This window comes from Mus caroli, unplaced genomic scaffold (assembly GCF_978045245.1).
Source record: "Mus caroli unplaced genomic scaffold, Mus_caroli_1 scaffold_2, whole genome shotgun sequence".
In the NCBI taxonomy this organism is placed as follows: domain Eukaryota; kingdom Metazoa; phylum Chordata; class Mammalia; order Rodentia; family Muridae; genus Mus; species Mus caroli.
In genome coordinates this window covers 145,475,262-145,491,787 of record NW_028227257.1, presented here as the reverse complement: position 1 = coordinate 145,491,787, position 16,526 = coordinate 145,475,262, and the positions used below count along the sequence as shown (strand labels likewise).

General features: G+C 48.7%; 1 protein-coding gene across 7 annotated transcripts in view; it reads right to left on the bottom strand.

Moving 5' to 3' along the window:
* Ggta1 (glycoprotein alpha-galactosyltransferase 1 (inactive)) overlaps positions 1 to 16,526 on the bottom strand; it is a 67,878-nt gene that overhangs the window by 24,442 nt on the left and 26,910 nt on the right. For all 7 annotated transcript variants that reach the window (XM_085834977.1, XM_021155949.2, XM_085834980.1 and 4 more), the window contains exon 2: positions 7,521 to 7,639. The gene's annotated coding sequence lies outside the window, so the exon portion shown is untranslated. The remainder of the gene's footprint in view (positions 1 to 7,520; positions 7,640 to 16,526) is intronic.

The window sequence follows — 16,526 nt, the reverse complement described above, 5'->3', positions numbered from 1 at the left end:
TGCGGCCTGAGCCTGATACCCAAAATGTACCATGGAAGGGGAGAACTGGCTCCTAAGTGGTGTCTTCTGACCATGAAATGCACATTCTGGTACATGAGCTGCCAGCACCAATCACCACCACCACACAAGCACATGTACACATACACGCACACACAGCCGTGCACATCTTTAATCTCAAATCTCAAGAAACAAAAATATGCTGCCAGATCAGCCAGGGTTACATAGTGAGACTGCCTTAGGAGGGAGAAAGGAAGGGAGAGAAGGAGAGATAGAAGAAGGGAGGGCAGAAGAGAAGGAGAGACAGAGAGGGAGAGGGAGGGGGAGAGCAATGATTTCAGAGCCATGCCATAACAGGATAAATGCTTTTCCAAAATGTTAGCCTTTGTTACTAATGTTCATAAAAGACGCTGCTGGGAGGATCTGCTGAAAACGAGGACTGGTCCTTAGAAAGTGCTCAGAACACTTGGAGAAAGTTCTGGAGTGCCGCTTATACAAATGGAACGGGGGGACATTCAAGGCCTCGCCACCCGCTCTAGCCCAGCCTGAGCTAGAGCTGCTGCCAAGATAGATGAACTTTAATTTCTCTGATCAAGTCTAAAGACATCCTGTGCTTGCTGGGAGGTAAGGGCGAGCCCAGGCTTCCAGGCTCAGCCGTGCCAACCCCACAAATCCAAAGCCTCTTCCTAGTGGAAGGAGCAGGACACAGAGAAACAGAGTCACCGGTGCCACCAGAGGCAGTCCAGACTGGTACTCCTGATCCCCACCCTCAGTAGCCTGGTGTGTGTGTGTGTGTGTGTGTGTGTGTGTGTGTGTGTGTGTGTGTGACTTTTGTAGATTTCAGGAATTCATATCAGAACTGACTCTCAAGGTTGATTTCTTTCTGGGCTTCACTAATGGTTTGGAACCACATGCCCTTTGGCTGTGGCTGAGAGCTGTCAGAGCTAAGTGTTAGAAATGGACACAGCGGGCTGGAGAGACGGCTCAGTGGTTAAGAGCACTGACTGCTCTTCCGGAGGTCCTGAGTTCAATTCCCAGCAACCACATGGTGCCTTACAACCATCTACAATAAGATCCAACACCCTCTTCTGGTGTGTCTGAAGACAGCTACAGTGTACTCGTATACATAAAAATAAATAAATAAATCTTTAAAATAAAAAAGGAAACAGGCACAACATGCTTGCTAGGATCTAAACCCCCAAGTTCCCAGGGAAGCAAGGGCTATCAGCATGGCCAATTGGTCTTTTAAAACCATTTTGATTTTCTCGCTGAACCAAAATGAGACATTTGGCAGCCAGCATGGCCTAAAAGTCCTGTGTGTCCTTAGAATTTTAGAATTTTCAAACTGTAGTTCTGAAGATTGCTGGATAACCATCTCGCCTATCAGGTAAGAAATGAGTTTGGCTTCTTTCAGATCTTGGCTCCAAGATGACAATCATCATCATCACCATCAGGAAGAAGAAGAGGAGGAGGAGGAGTGGAGGGGGAGAGGAGGAGGAGGAGGGGGAGGAGAAGGAGGAGGAGGGGGAGGAGAAGGAGGAGGAGGAGCAAGAAACAAAGAACCAAATAATGGTTCCACCAAAGAGGGCCGAGGGCCTGCACAAACTGTGCCTGGCGTATGCTCACTAGAGGCCATTAAGTTTGTCATTCAGAATATTGTAGAGGCCACTGTGATCAGGGATATTTCCAAAGCAGAGCCTTCGATGCTTCCGTGCGGACTCTAACTCAAGCCATATTACTGTGTGAGCAATGCCATTCCTTCAGAGCAAAGTGATCAGGAATTGATCTCCTGAAGCCCACCTTGAAGGACCAAATACCCCCCAGCATGATTTAGACACACTGATGCTCCACTAAAGCCCATGTTAAGAAGTGGCTTCAGATGGACCTTCACCTATGCTGTTCTGCTTGCTACTATATAAGTATTTGCTCGCATGTCTCACCTGTTAACTGCATGGTTTTACAGAAGACGTATACAATAAGTACTTATATTTTTAGAAAGCCCAGTGAGCTTACTACAGTAACTTTTGAAAGAGGAAAAATAAAAATAGATATCTCATGTGTTAGATGGTTGCGTTTATAAAACACGAACATTTCTTATGGGTCAATCTGAGATCAAGCTCTGATAAGTATGTTCATCTCTTTTAAAAGTGAATGTGTGGTCTCTCCTATAATTTGTAAAAAAAAAAAAATCTGGGAATAAAATAAAAATAGGAGTTACACTTTAAAAGAAAGAGGGCAAGGTGTGGTGGCCTGCACCTTTAATCTCAGCACTCAGAAAGGCAGGTGGATCTTTGAGTTCAAGGCCATCCTAGTCTACAGAGCTAGTTCCAGAACAGCCGGAGAAATCCAGTCTTAAAAAAGTAAAAAATGAAATACATCAAAACAGAGAGAGAGAGAGAGACAGACAGACAGACAGACAGACAGACAGACAGATAGACAGACTGTGGTGGCCTGGAGCCCTTCTGTAAACTCTGAGACCCTGTGACCTAGTGTTCTTGTCACCTCTCACTCGTTCCTCTGGCCACTCCCAGAGTCAACCCTGCAGAGCTTTGGCAGATTAGCACCTGTATCCCTCCTCCTGGGCATCTCATAAGGCAAGCCTCCACCTTTCTGGATCCACTTCATGGCTCAATGAACACCCCTCAAGAGAACCTCAGAGACCCACCAGCCAGATGGAAACATTCCTTCCAAACAATTCCTCTCTGAAGCAGACACAGGGTGCTGCTGTTTTCTCCATTTCAATCAGGGTGGGTGAAAGGTGAACCTCAGCTGGATACACAAGGTTCCCTGGAAAAGCCATTATCATTGCCTTGGAGAGCAGGAGACAGGCAGGGAAGAAAGCACTTGCCAAAGAAACCAAACCTAGGATGTGCTCTCCAGCCCCTGGGCCTGGAAGCCACTCTTTCCTTCCCAAGGAATGAGCAGGCAGGATGAGTCCAGATTGGCACAGGCCCTGCAGGGGGCTTGGTAGATGCACCCATAATGTTTGTGGCATAAATAAATCAATGAGAGTCCTGAGGGACTTCAGTCCTGCACCACTCTGACCCATCAGCCACCATGAACTAGGTTACTGGGCAGCAGTGGGCTCTTGAACACAGAGGCATTCGAGTAAACAAGGCCACTGGGGACCCTCCATTCCCTGGGGGGCTGGGGGGGGGGGCGAGACAAAAAGCTAAAGAGTGTCAAGGAGTGACAAACGTTACAAAAGCAAACAAAACAATAGAATGGCAACCTGGACATTGCCTGTTAGCTACACACACACACGTACAGGCACACAGACACATGCAGACACATACAAACACAAAATACACACTCACATATACGCACACACACACATGCACACATCTGTGTGTGCACAGACACGCATGCTCACACACATGCGCACACACACATGCACTTGCACGCACACTTTCATACATGCACAAACTTGCACACTCACACACATGTGCGTGTGCACACTTGCACACACTCATACACACATCCATGTGTGCACGCACATGCATGCTTACTCACACACATGCACTTGCATACATACTTTCACATATGCACACACTTGCACATTCACACACACTTGCACACACACACACACACACACACACACACGTTTCTAGTGATAGAACTCTCTACACTAGTCATGCTAAGGGAACATTCCACCTCTATACTAATCCTCTGCCTATAGCACCCGCCTTTGGTATCCCCAAACCCTCAATTATATCCAAGAGTGTTTTAATCCAGCACTACAGGTAAAGATCAGACTAGGTGGTGACTCTGACCATGGCAGGGTCCCAGATGTGTCCCCTGGGGAAGTTGCTTTAACTTGAGGTTTTGCCCCATGTGTAATATAGAGACACAAAGATCTCCCTTGGGGCTTTACAAAGGACAGAAATAGACTGTGCCTGCAAAGCATGCTGTACCAGGCAGTCGGCATGTTCTCCACAAACGGCAGCTATAACCTGACAATGTTCTTAGGGAGAGAGGTTCCAAAAAGGAATGCAGAACTGAGTGTTCACCAGAGACAAGAATCTCAGGCTCATATGACACCCCTCACAGAGCAGCTGGGATGAGCCCGAGACCCCAGGTGCAGGCTGAGAGAAACCTTACTATGCCCAATCTGGGACAAGGTTGTAGCTGAGTAGCCCTACTGCCTCCTATGAGTGCCCACAGAAGGCATTTGCCAACATCAGGCAGGAAAGTGGCCGAGGGTCACTCTTAGAAGGCCAAGGGTCAGCTTCCTGCCCTGGAAACAGAGTTTCACACTCCATAAAGAAGTCATTTGCACCAGGCTTCTCTTCCAGGCTTCTCCACTTACCCAGGTCTGGATGGGAAGTCAGTTCCAGGCATCTATATCCCTTAGGCATGCACAAGGGCTCACCCTGCTGCCATGGCCTGTATACTTTTCCTAGACTGGATGATTTAATGATAGACTCCTCAGTCGACCAATTTATCTATACTGTAGTACAGATGCTGGCTCACCAGGCCCCAGCAGCTTGGGCCTCTGGGTCCCCTCATAAGACAGAGCTTTATTTATATCAGAGTCCAGGTAGCTCTGTCTAGCTCTGGTAGCTGACTGGGGCTATAGGAGGAAGCAAGGAACTGCCCCACTTACTCACCAGGGTCCCAGAACCTTATATAGCATCCAGACCTGACTTTCTTCCTGTTCAGGGGTCACGATGTACCAAGCCTCCAGTGCTCCCCCAAACTGGTACCCAGCCCAGCTGTACTACCTATCAAGGAACAAGGACTACACTCTAGGGAATCTGCCTGAAGCCACCTGAACAGGAAGCTGTCCAGGCCATCCCAGACACAATAACAACGAACTATGAGGCAAAAACAAGTCTGCCCAGTGCTACGTAGTAAGCAACAACCACTCCTGAACATCAGCTACGACGGAGACCAAATGAACCAACCTGTCTTCTGGTTTCCTTCTCCCCTTCCTTCTCTCCTTCCTTTCTCCCTCCCTCCCTCCGTCCCTCCGTCCCTCCGTCCCTCCGTCCCTCCCTTCCTCCCTTCCTTTTTTGATTTTGCTTCTTTAGTGACTTCCATTCCCCAGGTCCCGGGGTCTTACATGATAGAGAAAAGTAACTGCTACAAGTTTTCCTCTGACCCCCACATACAAGGCACAAATGCATGCACACTTGCATGCACACGTGTGCGCACACACACACACACACACACACACACACGCACTAAATAAATTTAATTTAAAATAAAAAGAAATTGCCACTGGAACAGTGGTTCTTAACCTTGGGTCATGACCCCTTTGAGGTTGAATGAATGGCCTTGTCACAGGGGTCATCTAAGACCATCAGAAAACACAGGTATTTATGATTTATAACAGTGGCAAAGCCAGTTATGAAGTAGCGACAAAGATAATTTTATGGTTGGGGGGTCACCGTGACATGAAGAACAGTATTAAAGGGCCACAGCATTAGGAAGGTTGAGAACCTCTGGTCTAGAATATCCTAGTAAAGATAGTAGGTCTGCGGCCCTGGGGCTGAAGAGATGGTTCTGCAGGTCAGAGTGCACACCGCTCTCCTAGCATCCCTATCAGGCAGATCATAATCAACTAACTTGGGGAATTCAACACCTCTGGCTTCTGAGGGCACCTGGGCTCATGTGCACATGCACACATACCGTTACACTGACACACATGCATGGGTATAACCAAAAGTAGAAAAAATTTTACTTTTTTTAATTTGCAGCCAAAATATAGTACATGTATCACACAGCTCCACACATCCCATCAATTTTCCAGCTTTTCCATCATTTTATTGATTTCTGAGTGTCTTGTTTGAAGGACTTGGCCGTTTTCACTTACATGATATACCCCTTCTCACAGTCTACATGGTCACTTCCCTAGGGAATATTGTATCTATGACTTTAAATTCTTTTTCTTAAAGTGCCCCGTCCCCCATCAAGTCAGCTTCATACCTGCTTCCTTCCTGAGCCAGGCCCAGGCTGAAGCATTCTCCAGCTGTCTTTCAGTTCCACTACAATGGTCCTGGGATGTAACTCTATTAATCCCATTTGTGCATACATGGAAACAGGCTCGTCGGGTTAATCAGCTTACCCGTGTGCACAGCAGACAGCTCTGGGGCTGGGATTTCATCCCAGGAGTTGGCCTCCGAAGGCCCTGCCAACCGTCATGGGAAGACTCAGATCTCTTTGTGCTACTCAGGATTGCCATGTTGTTGTGACTGTCGCCTCCCCACCCCCAAAGAGCCCAAACACTAGGTAGGGTCAGCTTCTCCTCAGATGAACTGGGGGGCCTGACTTGATCACTTTTCTGCCATTAGCAGGGATCTCCTGGTGTGCTTGGTGTTGACTGTCCTCACTTGTATGTCCTATCCGCCTCACACTCACCAATGGTCATTGTGGTGCCCACGGCTCTGTTTTCTGGTCGAGACCACACTTGAGTGAAGAGGTGGCTGGCACGAGGTTGCTGACCATGTTCAGAAGCAATGATTTTAGGTCACAGTGTCTACCTCTAGGTCTTGTTCTGGGCAGTGGGGCAGTGTTAGAATAAGGGGAGACCATTTTATTATAAAATTCCCCATGGAGAGAAACATGATACAATGGATGGGGGAAAAGAAAGAAAAACTAGCTTTCAGTCATGTTTTCATTAAGAAGGTTGGAATCGGAGTTGGGGCCGGAGAGATGGCTCAGTGGGAAGAGGGCTTTCTGCTTTTACAGAGAGACTACAGCTTGGTTCCTAAAACCCACACCAAGCGGCTCTTAACTATCTATAGTGCCAGCCCCAGGGATTCAATGTCCTCTTCTGGCCTCTAGGCCCATAAGTACACATATGTTCACACACACACACACACACACACACACACACAGAGAAAATATTAATACCATTAGGGTCAGAATAAACACAGATACAGGAAAGTGAGAGCCAGGACTCTGACTAAATCTACAGACACAGCTGTCACACACCACCATGGGCAGCACAACCTGTTCTGAAGGTACATCTGCCTCACCGCCTCTACTTCAGTCTCCTTTAGGAAGTCTAACGTTGGGATCTAACTACAGTTTTTCCTGGCTGCCCCCAGGAACCACCATCAAAGCATTTTCTACAGCAGAGATGCTAGGGGAGTGCAGGGCTGTCCCTGGGAGCAGTGTTATATGGTATGCAATCAATCTCAAGTGATACCTCCCAGGAACAGCCAGCCACCGGACATGTATGAGACAGCCCAGAGCAGAGAAGAGTCAGCACTCTCCCACCGCGCCCTGCCCAAGACTCAGCCCCATCAACCCAAACCCCACACAGAGAACTCCAGGCTGCAGCCTTGACTGGCATAGCCCCGGGAACTGCCAAGAGAAGCAGAATGCCATAGTTCCCAGCTAGCATTCCACCAGCTCCTGTTTCAGAAGCAAAAGGGAAAGGACAACAAATCACAGAAGGGACCAAGGAAAGCTTCGGAAGAGAGCAAGGGTCCTCCCTCAGGTGGAACCATTTGGTGACCTAACAGTAGCTCTCGGTGACCCAGGGCTAGGAGACACAAATCCTTTAAACATACCTCATGGTCAACTGTGTTCCCTCCAAAGCAAACAGCAAAGCAGCCGAGTTCTGTCGAGCTCTGGCCTGCCGAAGGAGGCAGGGCTCAGCAGAGGAAAGGAAGGTACAGGGTTCCAACTCCTGTCAAAAGAATAAACAGCTGTTTCAGGAAGAGGAGGGGTGGGGTGGGCAGACAGATCCCTCGGCAGCAGCCGCAGGCTTTGTTCCCTCAGCCCCGGGAAATGGGCTGTTTATCAGGGCTGTTGATTCAGGTCTACGCAGCAAGGCAGAATCAGGGCTCTGGGTTGGTCCTCTGACTTCCTCACCCAGAGGAAAAACTGCAGGACCAAACCAGGCCAGGAGTCACAAGAGATGAGGCCACCACCCTCCACATCACCCAGTCCCAGGGAAAACTGGGAGCCCTGTGAGATGCACTCATTCTCAAGTGATACCTCCCCGGAACAGCCAGCCACGGAGATGCGTATGACACAGCCTGGGGCAGAGGCAGGTGAGCGGACGAGGCACTTTGATGGGATGCCTAAATATGGTTCTGAGATAAGCTCTTCCTCCACAGCCTGGCTCTGGAAGCCACACAGTTATGTGGAACACTGCACTTTAGAAAATGGTGTAAATCTCCATAGAGAAGCCTTTACCATAATGCAATTGGGACAGCCTCAGAAACCCATACCTACTCCTGAGGGACAACTTAACCCTGCCCACCTTTTGTTTGTTTGTTTGTCTTCCTTTTTGAGATAGGATCCCTAGTAGCCTATGAACTCACTGTGTAGCCAACGACAACCTAGGGCTTCTGATCTTGCCTCCCCAACAGTCCTAAGATGATGGGTATATGTTATGTGATCCAGTTATGTGATATGAGGGATGGAACTCAGACTCAGGCTGTGTGCACACTAGGCCTGCACACTGTGTGCACAGAAGCACCCTGTCACCGGCTGTGCTTTTCCAAAAGCCTATTGTTCTCAGAAGCAACACTGTCTATGGCACACATTGGCTCAAGCAGGGAGATGGTACTCAGGACCCCCTGTCCCATTCCCTCCCCAAGTGACTGGGACACTGCCGGGAAGTCTGGGAACCCTAGACAACAGGGAGGGGGCCAATGCCAGACAGGAAGGAGTCAAGGCCTGGCCCCAGGTCACTCAGCCTGGAATTGAGCCTTTTCCTCCTGTTCTCAGAAGGAAGTTTCACGGCTTCCTCCTCTGAGAGCAGGAGCCAGCTGACCATAAGCTTCAGGGACTGGAAGTTCTTCTTAATAGCTTGCTGAAATCCTCTCTGATGGCATCCATTCAACCCACAGGGCACATGCCTGAGATACAGTCATTCTCTCAAGTCTATTTCCAAGTGATGAGCATCAGCTACATCCCACACTGGACCAAGACCCAACAGAAGTGGGAAGTTGCCACCAATTGCCACAATGGCAACCTTTCTGTAGCGATGAGAACCAGCAAGCTGCAGCCAGGTCACATCAACAGGAGGACCTCAGCACTCAGTACTCAGCAAAAGGAGACTGACCCAGAGGACACATTCTTAAGTCAGGCATGTCATAACAGGGCCTATCTGTCTAGCACTTGGGACGGGTGGACAGGGTTCCAAGGCCAGGCCTAAGTACACAGAGAGCTTGGAGCCAACCTGGGATACCTGCAACCTTGTCTTTTTAAAGGTGGGAGAGGGGGTATCAGCTATATGCTTCAACTTAAAGTCCTACACAAGTAAAATTAACTCATGGTGTTACAAGAGGGGACGGCAGGCTCCTTAGGGGTGGCAAGCTCTGGTCTAGATGGTGGTTACACAGACCTGTCTGCTTGATTAGAACACACAAGTGGGCCTCATTAACAGGCTTTTTCCATGTGTATTGCTAAGGATGGAAAATTCCAGAAAGCTCCCTGTGGAAGCTTGGTACACTCTGACACCATCTCCCCAACCCCCACCCTGCCCACCTCACTCTCTAGGGCCCCAGGATCATGGGTAGGTCCTGCCTCTTCCATCTCCTAGATTCCTCATTGGGATTGAACTCCTTGGGAGGGTGCAGCTAAGGTCTTCCATGGGAGGGAGGCCACTGGGGAAGGGACCGGCATCAGGGTAGCGGGGGGGGGGGGGGGGTCTCTAAATGTTTGCAGTGCTGGAGATGGAACACAGGGCTCTGAGCATGCTCCTCAAACACCTCATCAACTGAGTCATTACCAGCTCCTCATGGGGTCTCCTGCCGATCCCAACTCTCCCACACTCCAGAACACAGGAAGCAACTTCCCTCCTTTACCCCAGAGAGCCCTCACTTCTGCCCTCCACGTGGCCTACATAAAGGGAGATGCTCTGAGAGTCAGCCCACCCAGCTAGGATACTCCCCTGATGCATCCCAGAACTGCCCTTCCTCCCTGGGGGCCTCCAAGGGATACTCCCCAGGTCAGCTGTTGCACTCAGTGTGGTGGGCAGGTGGGTACAAACGGGAGAGGGGTGAGGACTGTCACCATGCCACCCTCAGGCCTCGGTCTGTTCACACTGTCCATCCGGAAGAAGTGACAGCTTCACCCTCGAAGTGGGGAGCCCTGGTTTTGTTTCAAGTCACTTCTGGCTGCAATTCCTACCCCACTTACCTCTGTGGGAATGTGGGGATTAAGTGTTCTTGGCAGAGAGCACTAGTAACACAAAGCTTGCTAGCTGTCATTTGTTCAGTCCCAAGTCTGTTTGGGATGGTCACAAAAGGCAAGCTTGCTGAGCCAGGGGGCAAAGTGACTTGGGTTTCTTGTCCTGTGTGATGGGGATGATCATGTCTCAGGGTGACGGAAGGGCTGGAGCAGGCTGGGTAAGAGATCTAGGGTCTGGATGCCAGCCATGGCTCTGCCACGTGAGGCGTGCTATCCTGGGAGGCTTACTTGATGCCGCTGTGCCTGCGCTGCTACATCTGTAAAATGGGAATGATAACATCTGTGTGGAAGCTGGCACCTACTGAGAGCCACATACGCAGAACATCAAGAGCTAAATGGCTTTGTCCTCATGAAGGACAAGTGGGCTTGTCCTTGAGAAGGACACAGCTTTGTCTCCGAAAGCACCATCATGATTACCACACTGCAGTGCTCAGTTCCACCAATGCTGTCACATTTGTGTGAGGAAAGCGCCTGTGTGTCAGCCTCATCAGTCTTGAGAAGAGATTTCTAGCCTGATGCTCCCACGGCTATTATAACTGGTTAGTTTTTGTCAACTTGACACAAACCAGAGTCACTCAGGAAGAGGGAACCTCAATTAACTGCCTCCATAGGCTGGAGAGATAGGTCAGTAGTTAAAGAGTACTGGCTGACTGCTCTTCCAGAGGTCCTGAGTTCAATTCCCAGCAATTATATGGTGGCTCACAACCATCTCTAATGGGATCTGATGCCCTCTTCTGGCATGCAGGTGTACATGCAGATAAAGCACTCATACATTAAATAAATAAATAATAAGTAAATAAATAAATGAAATTGCCTCCACTAGACTGCTCTGAAAGTATATCTTGATTGCTGATTGATGTGGGAAGCCCCACCCACTGTGGCCTGTCTATATAAAGAAGCTGAACGAGCCAAGGACAGCAAGCCAGGAAGCAGGACTCCTGCATGGTCTCTACCTTGGTTCCAGCCTCTGAGTTCCTGCCCTGACTTCCCTTCATGCTGGACTACGAGCTGTAAGATTAAATAAACCCTTTTGTCCCCAAATTGCTATGGCCGTGGCTTTTCTCCTAGCAACATTTCTGAAATGATGGTGGCAGCCTCAAGAAGCTCTGTGGTCAGGAGCATAGGCTCCTATGAATCTGCCAGGGAGGACACTCAGCTCTCTCTGGGAAAATGGAATTATTACCTTTTTTTTTTCTTCTTTCAGTTTTTTTAAAATTTACATTTGAGCAATGATAGCACATGCCTTTAATCCCAGCGTTCATAAGCAGAGGCAGGCAGATCTCTGAGTTCAAGGCCAACTTGGTCTACAGAGTGAGTTCCAGAACATTCAAGGCTACACAGAGAAACCCTGCCTTGAAAAGAAAAAGGTAGGAGAAAAACTACATTTGTTTGATCTTTTTTTTCTTTTTCTTTTCTTTTTTTTTTTTTTTTTTTTTGCGTGATATTTGGGGATACACAGCACACATGACTAAAGGACAACCTTTGAGACTCTGTTCTCTCCATCTACTGTTAAGACCCAGGCATCAAATTCTGATCATCGGGCTTAGCAGCAAGCACCTTTACCCACTGAGCCATCTCATGGGCCCCTATCTCATCTTCCCAAGCAATACATAACCACATTGCACATCGCCTGCTCGGACCAGCTTTAAGACAGACCTTCCTCTGTGGCCTAGAGTTAATATAGTCCCTTCATGCTTTAATTAAGGAAGAAACCGGTCCTGTTGACACTTTATAAGGTATGCACGCTGTGTTCCACAGTGAAAGGCCCCAGGTAGGTCTCCTACACCAGTTCTGTCCCAGCTCTCCCTTCCATTTCTATTCAGCAACCTCTGTGTAGTACACCTGCTCAGCTCCCCCACAACCCTACCAGATGCAGAGGGTAGGCCAGCTTTTCTCTCCGAATATCTGTAATGCAGCCCTGGGGGGCCGGAGGGGGGGTCCCTGGCACCTAGAACATACAGCTAGGCTCCAGGTGAAAGTTCTGGGCTTTGGAACCAATCATTGCTCCTTCAGAGCTGGAAGACATGCCGTAGTCTAGGGCCAGGAGAGCTACTTATCAATGATTGGAGGACATCAGTCTCTGGGCAGAGGAAAGCCATTCCACCCAGGGAGCAGGAGCAGAGAACATGCTTTGGCCATGCAAGGAGAGCAGCAGGTCTCTGTCTAGTCAGAGGCAAAGCTGCTGAGAGTCAGAGATTTCCAGTCTGGCCTGTTCCTGTTTCTTAGTGTTCCACCGAGCAGATGTCAGCTTTCCCAGGGCCAGTTCCTACACCTCAACCTTGCTGTCTCAATGCTGGGCCCCTAGCTGAAAAACAGCAGGGCCTTCTAGATGACCTAAAAGGAAAACGTCCATTTACCATCCCTGCTTTAAGTCTCTCAGGTTTTTTATGCCGGTGGTAACTGGTCAGTCCCCCCAGGCTTCCACTAACCCTCTTTCTCAAGTACCCTTGATTGAAGCCTTCAGGAATGGGGAACTCAACAGCCAGTTGTATCCCTGTTTCTACTCAGAACTGTTTGATTGTAAGATATGCAGCTCGGAGTGAGGCCAAGCTCATCTACACAAGATGCTTCAAAATAAAAGCCAGGTATGGTGGCACATGCCCTTCAACCCAGCACTCTGGAAACGAAGGGAGGCCAATCTCTGTGAGCTCACGGCCACCCTTGCTCCAAACCTGTCTCTCTTCCTCCCCTCCCCACCATAGATATGTATGTACATACATGTTTTTAATTGTGTGCATGAGTGTTTTGCTATATACACATGTGCGCGGTCCCCAGAATCCAAGAGTGGTCAAATGCCCTGTAACTGAAGTTGCAGATGGTTGTAAGCTGCCAAGGGTGTCTGGGACTCAAACACGGTTCTCTGCATGAACAGCAAGTGCTCTTAACCTCTGAGCCATCTCTCCAGCCCCAAGATAATCTCAATAATGGTCTCATTCCACCCTCACCACAGCCATTGGGCAACCTGCCTATTTCTCCAGGCAGGGAAATTGCAGCTCCGAGGTTGGGTAACATGGGCAAGGCCCCAGAGCCAGGAACTCCTCATATCCACATGAGTGCCACCCTTCCCACTGAACATAACAGTTTCTTCCACTCATACCTCAGGGATGCCTTGAGTGCTGGATATTTTGTGTCAGCTTGACACAAGCTGGAGTTATCTCAAAGGAGGGACCATCAATTGAGAGAATGTCTCCTTAAGATCCAGGTGTAGGGCATTTGCTTATTCATTGACTAATGTGGGGAGGACCCAGCCCACTGTGGATGGTGCCATACTTGAACTGATGGTCCTGGGGGCTATAAGAGAAGGCTGAGAAAAGCCATAGAAGCAAGGCAGTAAGCAGCACCTCTCCATGGCCTCTGCATCATGATACTCCTGCTCCAGGGTCCTGCCCTGTTGGAGTTTCTGTCCTGACTTCCCTCAGCGATGGACTATGATCTGGAAGTGGAAGCTAAATAAGCCCTTTCCTCCCCAACTTGCATTTTGTCATGGTGTCTCATCACAGCAACACAAGCCCTGACTAAGACACTTGCCCAGGTTTGTTCCTGTTGAGAGTCAGCTGACAGATGGAGGAGATATCCCAAAATTGCCCCTCCCTCTCCCCCACCCCCCACCCCCGCCGTGAAAATAGTTTAGTAAAGTGTGACTCAATGGTGTTATCTCCGGCTACCCTTCCAGACTGGGTCCTCTCAGGCTGTATTTTAGTTCTTGAAACAGGGCTATGTGGCTCAGTCTGGCCTGGAACTTGTGACTCTCCTGCCTCAGCCTCCCAAATGCTGGGATTACAGGTCTATACCAGCACACCTGACTGGGTCTGTTTTTAATACCCATTCATCCTTTCAGATGGCAGCTGAAATCTAGAGTCCTTCCCATGGTGGCACAGAGGCCCAGTTCTTAGAGTAACATATTTGTCTTGTCTTCTACCAAAAAGCAAGGAAAGAGAATCTGTTGTCACTGAGTACAACCACAGACATGAATCCCCATGCTCAGCTAGCTGAATTTTTTAAAAGGGAGAAATTTATTTTTGTTTTTAAGTGTGTGTGTACACGCATGACAGATATCCCTGGAGGGCAGAGGTGGCCGGTTCCCATGGAGCTGGAGTTACAGACTGTTTGTGAGTTGCCCAATGTGGGTGCTGGGAACTGACTCGTATCCTCTGTGAGAGCAGCATGCAATCTTAACCACTGAGCCTTCTGGGCCCTGGTTTCTCCTTTGTCATCCGTCTAAGATTCCAGGACACAGAATGGTGCTGCCCAGTTGGGGTAGCTCTTCCATGTCCAGTTCAACCTTGCTGGAAGCATCCTCCTCCTAGACATACTCACAGGCATGTTTCCATGGTGATTTTAAATCCCATCAAGCTCGTAGTCTCAATTAACCATCACCAGCCAGGCATGATGGCACACACCTAGAATCTCAGCACTTGAGGAGCAACGGCCAGCAGACCACTGAGTTTGAGGCCATCCTGGTCTTGTCTCAAAAGTGAGGGGCGCTAACCGTTATACATCCCCACCTCACTCCTCCTGCACCTCTGCTGTTCTTGCCTCTCTCTTATAACTTCTGCGACTTGCCTGATTTGATGCTTGAAAGGGGGAGACAGACAAACTGACTCAAAGTGAGTCGTGTATGGTCCAGGGGTGTTCAAATCTAAGAATTTACTAGAAAATCCTGAGATTGTTCTGTCTTGGATTTTCTTTTCCTCCTATTATATTTTTCTCAAACTCTTATAATGAATTGACTCAAGCATAAAAATGCTTTCAGGAATTCATATCTAATAGAAGAAGTTTTAGCAGAAAGTTTAAAAATAATACCTTCGCAAACAAACAAGCAAGTAAACAAACAAAATAACTCAAATTTGGGCCACTGGGGAATGTTATTTTCTGTCTGTTCTTGAAATGAGACAACTCTTGTTCACGGACCGGAACATTTCTTGCCCTGTGACCCTGGACATGCACTCCCGAGCCTGTTTACTAACCCATAAAGCAGGGGTAATAGAGTGCCCTGAAACACTTAATTGCCTAGCATAAGTGAGGTCTTGGAGCCCTAGCACTGCAGGAGGAGGGCAGATGGAGTAGACTGAGTAGGGATGCTTTAGCCAGGCTCTGTGGCTCAAATCTATAATCACAGCAGCTTTTCAAAGGTGATTTCGTGAGCCTAGGAATTCAAGTTAACCTGAGTGATGCAGCAAGACCCCATAACCGATTTTTAAAAAGTCATCTAGTCCTTGAATTACCAAGAAGATCAACAAATTCATCTGTAAAGTTCATGGAACCCAAAATGTACTTAGGAAACAGCAGCTTGTGTTACTGTCCCTTGTGCCTAAGGAACAAACTGTCCCTACCTCCCCATCTGCCAGAAGTGGAGCCTACATCTACAGGAGAGCCTGTGGTGTTGACTGAATGACCTCAGGCAACTCTATAAACACTTGGTTTCTCCTGCTTGCCTGCAAAGCCACTCTTTCAGACACAGGAAAGAGATGGCACCCATGAAATGCTGGCAGAGGTCCCTTTAACCAGTTCCCAATAAACAACAGTTTCTCCGTTCACATTGATGATTATTCCAGAACTCTCCCTCACAGACTCTGGCACATTTTGCTCTGTGTGTCTCCAGAGTCCACCATGTACCCGTGGCCTGAAAACAGCTAGCCTGGCCTTGGCATGGACTGAGCAATTCCCAGAACACTTCTGAATCACCTTCCCTACTACCCAAGCCTTGACCACAGCCTTGGATGGAAGCAGGGCCATGGCTCCCCCAGCAGGAAACCCCAAGGACTCGGGTGGCTGTCCTGAATGACTTGGTGGGAATGCATGCTGGGTTCAGGCAAAGCCAGGAGCTCTTTATTACCTGCTCATATCCCAAAAGAAGTCTGCAAACAGAAGCAGCAAAATGGCTCAGTGAACCTGTTCAAACCTGGTGACTTGAGTTTAATTCCCAGGACCTACATGGTGGAAGGAGAAAGCCAACTCCCACAGAGTTCCCCTCAACTACACACACACACACACAAACACACACACCCATGCCACACATAAATATATTTAATCTGGAAGGAGGTTAGTGGAGAGAGATCAGTGGTAGAGCACTTGTCTAGCAAATGATAATTTTTAAAAATAAAGCTGACCAGCCACTGGTGCAAATCAGAGGAGGCTAAGTTTACTCATTTGTCAGGTAAATATTTGTTTTATACCAGGATCAACACCTGGCAAGTGCCAAGCTCGACAATGACACAGCTCATGGGTCCCAAGGATCTCCGTGCTCAATGGAAAACGGGCCCTGAGGTAACCCATCACCCTGCAGAGGAGAGTGTCCAAACAGAGGCTCCCTCACCGGTACCTCGCTCACCTGTTCACTTTGAGCTCCGTGGATTTCAAGAGGATTTTGA